This window comes from Castor canadensis, chromosome 3 (genome assembly GCF_047511655.1).
Source record: "Castor canadensis chromosome 3, mCasCan1.hap1v2, whole genome shotgun sequence".
Taxonomy (NCBI): domain Eukaryota; kingdom Metazoa; phylum Chordata; class Mammalia; order Rodentia; family Castoridae; genus Castor; species Castor canadensis.
Window position 1 is genome coordinate 99129538 of NC_133388.1, and position 10191 is coordinate 99139728.

At 38.4% G+C, this 10191-nt stretch overlaps 1 pseudogene; it reads right to left on the reverse strand.

Moving 5' to 3' along the window:
• Nucleotides 1–417: 417 nt before the first annotated feature.
• LOC109676910 (beclin-2-like) lies at nucleotides 418–1698 on the reverse strand (annotated as a pseudogene).
• Between the last annotated feature and the right edge of the window lie 8493 nt (nucleotides 1699–10191).

The following is a 10191-nucleotide window of genomic DNA, read 5'->3' on the forward strand; positions in this document are numbered from 1 at the left end:
AAATGCAGTTGCCACAAGCTGGGCCAGCAGCTAGTGTGAAAACCAAGGTCAGATGATTTGTATGAAAAGTTCTCCAGCAGTGACTGAAAAGAACTCCCAGGAGCTCCCCTTCCCCAGTCTGCAGGAGGCTCTCATTTTAGAGCTGAATAAGATGGTTTTTGTCTAATTACAGTAGTTTCCCCTTATCCATGATTTTCTTTTCCTCAGCTTCAGTTATCCTCAGCTTCAGTTAACCAGGATCAAACATGGTCTGGAAATTTTAACTGCAAAATTCCAGAAATAAAAAATTGGTAAGCTTGGAATTGGGTAGATGTGTTGCCAAGGATCAAACCAAGGCCCGCTTGGAAGTGTATATTAAATGAATCCTTGATGTGACTATTTTCTTCTAGTTGTACAATCCGATATCTTCACAATATTCTAGAAGACAAGATAATCATGGCGGTACCTTATGGATGCCCAACTGAGACTCCACTTCAAACTAATAAGCATGAACTTGAGAGCCCTAGTCCACTGCTCCTCCGTGTTCAGATGGATCCTAATGGAGCAGCACTCCCCACTGCCCAGGGCATCCTCCATCAGTCCTTCCTCCACGTAGATCATGTAGGGCAATCAGAGACCCTCCTTGCCCTTCTCCACCTCCTCCTTGAATTGCTGCATGCAGTCCAGGAAGGCCATCATTGCATGGTCAAACTTGTTATTCAAGAAAACATTCAGGCTGCCATTAAAGAACAGGGGCAGCCTCGCACAGTCACCTGTCAGAGACTTGAGGTAGGAATGGTTTCTGCAGGCAATGAGCTGATACTTCTGAAACTTCAGTCCAACCATGTTGGACAGGGCAAGCAGCAGCAAAGCCACCTGTCCTGAGGCAGTGTTGATCTCATTCCAACCCACCAGGACACCCGGAAGGCAGCCCAACCTGAAGTTATTGATGATGTCCAGGAGGCCCTCCTCCCAGTTCTCAAAGGTGGCATTGAAGATGTCCATCTGCCTAAGTCAGTGCAGCTGGCGCTGGGCATGCTTCAGCTGGTTCTCCAGGCTGCTCAGCTGGTCAGTGAACTCTAGCTGTTGCCACTTGGGTGCACTGTAATCCTTGTGGTGCTGCCTCTCCTGCCTGCACAGCTCATTGGTCTCTGCCTGGGGTGCCCTCAGGTCTGCTTCTGCTTGCACACAACTCTCCTCCACAGTCTCCAGCTCCTTAGCCAGCCTAGCTTCATCCAGCTCCAGGCCCTGAACCTCTGTCTGCAGAGCCTTCCTCTTGGTCTCACCCATCAGCAACTCAGTCTCCAGGCAGCATCTGTAGTTCTAACTGTCAAGTTCAACAAAAATTAACTCGGTGTCCAGCTACTTTAAAAGATTGTCCGTGCACTCCTCACACAGTGGGTGGTCCATATCTTTCTGTCCTGAGAGGATGTCAAATAAGTCTGCAATGGTCTTCTGGACACTGCTCGAAGTTCTTATGGAGAGAGCATGACTGATGAGAGTATGGTCAACACTTTTCTTGAACTTCCTGCCATTGTCAGAAAGGAGTTTGCTGGAGGCTCTGGCATGTGGCTTTCTTCCATCTGTCATCTCTGTGGATGGGCCACCCTCCTCTAGGGCATCTGCTGGCCCCTGCTGTGCTGAGTCCTGTACCTCTGTGGGCTGACTGAGTTTCAGAAGCTGATAGCAGCGCTGGCACAAGAAGCACATTGAAGACATCATAGAGATGCTGACTCTCACCTTGCCACCTCAGTTTCCTTTGGTTCCTTTGTCCGGCTCTGTGTCTTTATTAAGCAAAATAGGCTGAGTGTTCTAGGAAGAATAATGGAACAAACAGTCTTATTTGGGTCAGGAAATAAACATTTCCTAAATGGTTTTGTAGAAATTTACATAAGTTTGCATGGAACTCTGAGGTCTGACTGCTGCTGGGCTGTGTATGCTTTGGGAAGATGTAGGTCAATGTGTTTACCTTATGTTGAGAAGTTCTTGACATTCTCCATTTAAAACAAAGCAAAGCATTAAACCCGTGCAACTAAGTGGATCCCTTTAGCTTATGTGTAATGTTCCAGAAGTAGGTTTTAGATTTCCACTATTCTATGTTCCTTTCAGTGTACAGATTTTTTTTGTGGTACTGGGATTTGAACTCAGGGCCTAAACTTTGAACCACTCTACCAGTCCTTTTTTGTGATTTTTTTAAAGATATGTTCTCATGATCTATTTGTCCAGGCTGACTTTGAAATGCAATCCTCCTGATCTCTGCCTCCTGAGTAGTTTAGATTTTAGTTCTGAACCAACTGTACCCAGCTGAGTGTACAGATTTTTGTAGATGGTATAAGGGATAAGAGAAAGGAGAAGTTCTCAGGGAGGAACCAAACTTTCCCTTTGGTTATCAGGCATCAGTACACTCAGGTGCCCATGAAGGTCTGGGACTCATTGTGTCCTTCCTCTCTCCTTGCCTTCTCAAGAAGCACCTACTCAAGCTGGTAGAAAAATGGCTTCCTACCATCCATCCACTGACCACCCAAAATGTCCCCAGTACTCAGGCAGAATCCCACTTCCCCCACACAAGGACAAGCAAGGCAGATCCTATATGTGAAGAGCTGGTTATCCAACTTCAGCCACCTACACTCCATAAACTCCTGGTACAACCAGTTCTGAAATGTGATTTATCTAAAATGGCTGATCCCACAACAGGCAATGAACTGTATATGGTTTCTCAAAAGGAAAGTTCATCACTGCACTACAACTTGCTGAAAACATGCATTTAGGTATTAATTTCTGTTTCATCCTATTTGGGAGTTTTTGAAACTCTTAGGAGAATCTGTCAAACCTCCCACATTCTACAAAACTATGTGCATGATCATGGCCTCATCTTTAGCCCTAGACTATATACTAATTGCTGAGAATTCTATTTTGCTGTTTGCAGATGTTTCAGAAATACATTAATAAATATAGACTCCATCATGCTTTTTGACTCTGTGTGTTGTGGTAGCTCTGGATTCTAGTGCACCCAATTAGCTAGTAATAGATTGTGATGAATATGTTAGCACTGAGAAAAATATTTTGGGCATGACTTTCTTGGGTTTTCAATGTGTGTGTGTGCGTGTGAGTGTGTGTGTGGTGTGTGTGTATGTGGTGTAGCCATGCCCCAGTTACTAATACAAACCACAACCAGAAGCATGCAACCAGGGATCAGGTTAGGCACCAAGCACAGGGACTGATACTGACAAAGTGCATCTGCCTGTGCTGCATGTAAAGGAGGCCACAGCCTACAAACTGTCACTCCAGGTTGAGGAAAACTTACTGTTCATTTTTAAATACTGTGCCAGTCTCCCTAAACATTTCTCGCATCCAGGATACAAGGTGTTGGAGCTCTTTGCCTGAGAATATTCAGTATGAAGCATGTTCACTTTCTGGTAGACACTGTGGACTTTGAATTCAGCCTTTGTCAGTTCAAATACTGGTCCTCCACCTTCCCAGTGAGGCATCCTAATTGGGTGGCTTTAACCTCTGGGAGCCAGTTTCCTCATACCTGAAGCCATTCCTTCCACCCCTATGCTGATCCCCTCCCACTCACATTCCCCATGTGCTTACCCTAGGAATGTACTGGGGTTTTGTACAGGGAATGAGAATGTCAAACTAGTTAATGCTACAAAAGTGTTTATACAGGCCCTGCTGTGAACAATTATAATGAAAACAATCCTTGTTAGAATCCCCTTCTTTTACTGAGTCCTAGTCTCCACTTATAAAACTGCTATCAACCACTCAAAATCTGGCTCTTACCAGGATATGTTCTTCCAGGTCACTGGAGTATTTCTAAGTTAGTTATGTCTTGAGAGCTGAGGTATTTGTAAGAACAACTTTATTCCAAGTTCTTGCCATACTGACAGCCCTTCAAGCAGCTGTTAGGTTTCTAATCCAAATTTAAGGTATTCTCCAAGTTGTTTTACATTGGCATTTATTCAAAAGGGTTTTCAAGTTATTCAGTGCCCATAACATCAATGTTATGGGTAGTAAAAATTCTGGCATGGCTTGAAAATATTACCAGGAGCTGAATAAGAAAAATTAATACAATTCTGATTGGGACCCTCCACACTCAACAGATGTGTGTCCACTCCCAATGTTGGGTTCCAGAGCAGCTTTAAAGCCTGAGTGAGGAAAGGATGCCATGGCTGTTCCTCACAATGCATTCTGTGTAAGTGCCACATGCCATGGCACACACTGTCATTTTATATGAATGTATGTGTGTATTTATTTATTGTTGTAAATGATTCTAAGCTTGGGGAAAGTAATTTCTAAAACAAAATGTGATAACTTTTTAACAAGATAAATGAAAAGGACCATAGGACTTGATCTTATGTACTATTGACAACTTTCTAGACTAAATAGGCCTATATTTGAGTATTTCATGTGAAATCTTTTCCTAAAATGTAATTCTGTACTTTCCATTTGAATCTGTTTTTAAATGTCTTTAGATATTAGTGATCAGGAAGTAAAATTGGACCTTAGAATCCAAAGCAACAATAGCAAAATAAAACCTAAAACACCCACCATCACCAAGTCTTCTGTTTTTTAAGTGCTTTCTGCCAAGGCTGAACAAACTTTGAGGGTTAAAGTATCTTCCAATTATCATGTCTGATTTCTTTCATTTTTCAAGTACTGTGGGAAGTTCTTAATGAAAAAGTGTTAAAATACTCTTATAGATATGAGTAAATATGTAAAAATTAGTAGAGCTTTAATGCTATCACTACAAAAAAATTCTTTGTGGTAATGGTATTCAAAACTTCTCTTCTTGTTATTTGGAAATATGCACTATATTTTAGTCACATTACCAGGCAATAGTAACCAGAAATTATCCCTCCTATATAAATATAATTTTGTACTCATTCACCAATCTCTTCTCATCCCCCATCTTCACATTTATCTTACACTCTTTTTATTAGGATATCTGCCTTCTGACACCTTGCTTTAGAAGCTTTATATGTGCTGTACATACACCTATCACATCTCTAAGACTCAATTACATTGCTTATTTATGCACCTTATCTACTTAACAATCCAAATTTCCTGATATCATGAAAAAATATTAATTGCATGACTGAATGAATCTATAATGTTTCACTCTTTCAGATTGCAAACATATAAAACTTTTTCATTTTACACTATATATAGGAAATAATTGACAATTTGGGAATTAAGCAGCCCAGGTGCATGCAATATTGTGAGATTTTATGCTTATTAGAAAATGTTAACACAAGCTCTGGTCTCAAAATTTTAAAAAAGTACCCAGATGATGAAGCAGTCACAATGTAAGCTTATTCTGCATACAGGAGGAGGTTGTCATCACAGCACAAGGATGTCCCTTGTCATTAAGTCAAGGTGAATGTGTGATGTCTGTCTTCACAGAACCGAAAGCCAGATCAGCAGCTGGTGGTAGGGCATGATGAAGGTGAGGATAGATGTGATGATTTAAATGATGATGAAGCAATGATGGAGCATGGTGATGGAGCATGATGGAATATGATGAGGGAGGATGGTGATGGAGCATGATGGAGTATGATGATACAGTGTGACTGACTGGGAAAATAGAGTCCTTTCAAGGTGAAGATGGAAGTGCTGATGGAGCACTTCCTTCTCAGAGTTCAGAGCCTCTGGTTACTGATACTGTGGATGCTCCCTGATCAGGTAGATGTCTTCCCAGACCTGAGAACCACCACATTTCTGCTACTCCAGGGTTCAGCTTCACTTAACTCAGCACACCATTTCAGAGGATGATATAATTTGCTTTAACATTTGTATATTGTCATCCAGTATACAAACTTCATATAACACATCATTTCTTCACATACTCATTAATTAGAAAAAAAAAAACAAAACTGAAGATTAGAAGAAGAACTTGTTATGTCAGGAGTACATCTCAACTACCTCACCATTATAGTACTAATAATCCTAGAAATACTGTTTTAATATTTTAAGGTTTGACTGTTGGCCTGTAAGCAGCAGGGCTATAAGAGCAGAACAAAAGACTCATCAATGATGGAAAAAACATGGAAAGTAACAATACATAAGAACATAATATGTATGCTATAGTTTGAATTAAAACCATTGAAATGTCCTGATTCTGGCAAAAATGGCTATGATCTGCATATAAAAGATCAGTAGTTAAGAAACCAGTGCTGCAATTCATAGCAGGAGTTCAGGAAATAACATTAGACTTCACAGCTTGTGTTCCTTAAGGACATCCAGTGAAGAAATGGCCTGCAGAAAAATCTTTTCATCTTATTGGATTCTAAGTGGTTACAGCTCAATGTTCTTAGAAACTAGCAAGAACTTCCTGTCCTGATCTTCACAGTCATAATAATCCTTTATTCCAGAAGGTAGGCTACTTTCCATATGACTGTGTTTTTAAAAACATTCTGCCTACTAGAGCATGGATTTGTGGGCCCTATCACAGTGGTTCAGGCCTGTAATCCAGATACTGGAAAGTCCAGATCAGGAGAATCTTTGTTGCAGACACTCCATGGGAAAAAGTTAGTGATACTGCATCAAGATCCAGATATCTCCCTGCTGCAGTGTGTGTCATTCACATGTATGTGGTGCCCAAGCAGCAGTCCCTCAATGGCGCTTCATTTCAGTCATCCTATTGCTAACACCTTCACATAACCACATCCTTGGTTTGTTTTTTTCTTTTTTATGGGGCTCAGTCTGGCTGTAACTCTCTATGTAGCCTTGGCTGGCCTAGAACTCATGATATTTCTGTTTCAGCCTGGGAGTGCTGGGATTGTAGGTGTGCACTGCCATACCCAAGCTTATTTTGTCTGATTTTGAACCTTTGTTACTACCACCCTTTTCTGCTCTCATTTTCATTGAGCACTTTATGTGATTACATTTAATCTCACTCTTAGCATAGCTTTTTTACTTCCTCCTTTAGAATCATATTCAGTGATGTTTGCATTGGTTACTGGATATTTTACATGTAATTATAGGACAGTATTTTTGATGAATATAGATACAAAAACATAAATATATATTATATATGCAAAAACCTATGTATATACGTATATATATTATAATATGTTTTTATGTAGGTTACAATCTAAAACTGCATTATCCACTTGTTTTTGTTCTAATGGCTCCAGCTTAGGCCACTGGGGGCTCTTTCAGTTCTCCCTGACATACCAGTGCAAGTACATGTACATGTTTTATACTTGGTTATCTCTGCCACCACAAAATACAACAGCTTCAATTTTTATTTTCCTGCCCCATCTTGGAGTCAGCCATTACCCCATGCATCCTGGGATCCTTTAACTGTTGAACTGCATTATAGCCCAGCATCTGAGTGTTAGGTGTGCCAATGTCCCTGCTGTGGCATTGCTGTAGGAGCCCTCAATTGACAAATACCCTGTGTGTGTTCAACATACCTGTAAATGTTACAATACCTATACATCTCAGTTTCTAGTAAGACAAACATGAGCTCTCATTGAATTCTCCAGCCTTTACTCTGCACCACATGAATCCTTACAACAATTACCCTAACTCACAGGTAGACTTCCACTCCCAAAGTGAGCACCCTGGTTCCCATCACCTCTTCCAATTACATAAGTATTCAATTCAGGGTATACATTTTAGAATTATTAACTTTGTGAAAAACAAATTTGTCATTAAAGTGGAGTATCCTTCATCTTATAGACTTCAATTATTTACAGAATAGATTATGTTAGTCCACTTCTCCCCAGTTCCTCTTGTGAGGTTATTCCATACATTTTGTAATAAAGCCTAGGTTCTTTCATCACATTTTGCATTCCATCCTAATATCCAAATAACTTCCTGAATGTTTCCTTACTACAACTGACATACATGAAGTTTAATTCTTGTGTTACAAATTCAGTGAGATTTGAAAAATGTAGTGTCATGTGTCCACCACTAAAGAACTGTAAAGAATAGTTTCATAGTGATTAAAAAAGAAAAAAACTCTGCATTTCACTTATTCAAATTCTGCCCTCCAAACATGGGTGACAATGTTATGTTTAGCTTTTTCAGACAGCATTCTTGATGTTTCCTTTCACATTTGTGATTCACTCATGTTCTTGCATGGATGTAAAAACTTGTTTCTTGGTAGTACTGGATCTCATTCCTTTACAGGTAAACCATAGTTTAGCTCATTCTTTCCTCAATTAAACTGCATCTTAGTACTTCCTCGCTTTTGAAGAATATGAATAAAGCCTCTATTAATATTCATATACAAATTTTTGTGTACATAATTTCAAAATAAGTTGGGTAAATATCTAGGAGTGTAATTGCTTGATTGCATAAGACTATGTTTAGCTTTGGATGAAGCTGCTAAAATGGCTTCCAATGTTGGTTCACCATTTTGAATCTCTTCATTAAGGCATGCAAGCTCTTACTGGTGTGCATGCTGCCCAGTCATGTCAGATTTTGGGATATTTGTCTCCCTAATAAGTATGTGATGGTTTGTCATTGTTTAATTTGTATTTTCCAAATGACAAATGAGGTTGATATTATTTGCTATCTGTAATTTTTGGTGAGGTGCCTGTTCAGAACACTTGCCCATTCTTTAATTTTGATGTTTTTGTGCTATTGAGTTTTAAAAATTCATTGTACATTTTTATAGGAGTTCTTACCTGTCTCTTTTTGCTTGTTTATGATTAATATGTTCTTTTTCTTCCAGTCTCCTAAGCCAGAAACTAAGGTCTTATATTTTAAATCTTTGAAAAAAATATTTACAAATTTATCTTTAAGCAATGCCTTTGTTACCTCCCATGAAATTTGGTAAGTCTTGCTTTAATTTTTGTTAAGTTAACAATATATTTTAAATATCCCTTTAGACTTTCTTTGACCTGTAAGTTTTTTTTTAGAAATTTTTTGTTTATCTCCAAATACCTGATGAATTTTCAACTTAACTTTTCTTATTATTTTCTAGTTTAACATTGTGTGGTCATAGAATTTAACTTGTTGAAATCTGTTCTTTTTATTTTTAGTGGTATGGGTGTTTGAACTCAGGGCCTCTCACTTACAGATGCTCTACCACTCAAGCCATGACTAAGTCATTTTGATTTCTATTCTTTTACACTGAAACAATTTTTTAAAACATAAGATTTAAATTGTATAGTCAATTTAAATTGTATAGTCAATGTGAAAAGTTTATGCACAGAATGCGACCAAAAAGACAATAGATGGAAAAACATAGCTATATGAACAGCAATAAAAATAAATATCTTATTAATCAAATGGAAATCAAGAAGAAAGAAAAGTAAGGAAAGAAGATGGCATGAATGGAAGGCCACCAGACTTTAAATATAAACAATGTGTATTGAGTTTAAATATATTGTATAATATGTCAGAATAGATAAAAATAAAATCAAAATTAAAACAACATGAAAGAAAGCCTTATATTCTGCTGACTAAAAATGTACCAAAATATAAGAAAAAATAGAAATAATAGAATATAATGAGAGGTGTCTTGAAAAATTAATTATAACTATACTAATACCAGATAAAATATATCTTAAGGAAAAAGCATAACTAAAGACAAAGAGATATATTTCAAAATCACAAATTCCATGTAAAAAGAAAATCTGTATCATTCTTCAAAAATCTAACAGTATAAAAGAAGGAATAAATAAGTCTACTGCATGCAATCCTCAAAAGATAAAGGAAACATACCAAAAATCAGAATAAGTATAAAGGATTTTAAGAATATTTATTGACATTATTAAAAGAACATGTTAATTTTGTAAAGATTTATTATCTGTGCATGGACTATCTGTAATTTACACATGCAGTTAAGCATCAATTATTCAGTTAAGAATCAGTGATCACTTGACAGGATGGAGTGCGATGGCATCTGAAGGGGGACAGGGTCAGGTGTTATTTAGCCACTGATGGTGACAAGAGGCAAGTTAAGCAATGAGAGCAAAGTGAAAAAAGTAAGTGGAATACAAAGGGCTTTACAGTGATTGATTACATATTTGTGATGAGAAGGTCATAGGAAGATCATCAGTGTAATTTGATAGGAGTTCGGGTGTACAGGTGAGAGGTAGAAAGGACTCATCCACAACTCTCTTGTCCTTGGCTGGGATAAGAGGATAAACATGGAAAGCAGGAGGAACCTTCCTTGTTTGTATGTCTCTCCTCTTATTTGACATGAAATTCTGCTACCACAGGACAGATGTTTCCTGTCTGTCTTCCTGG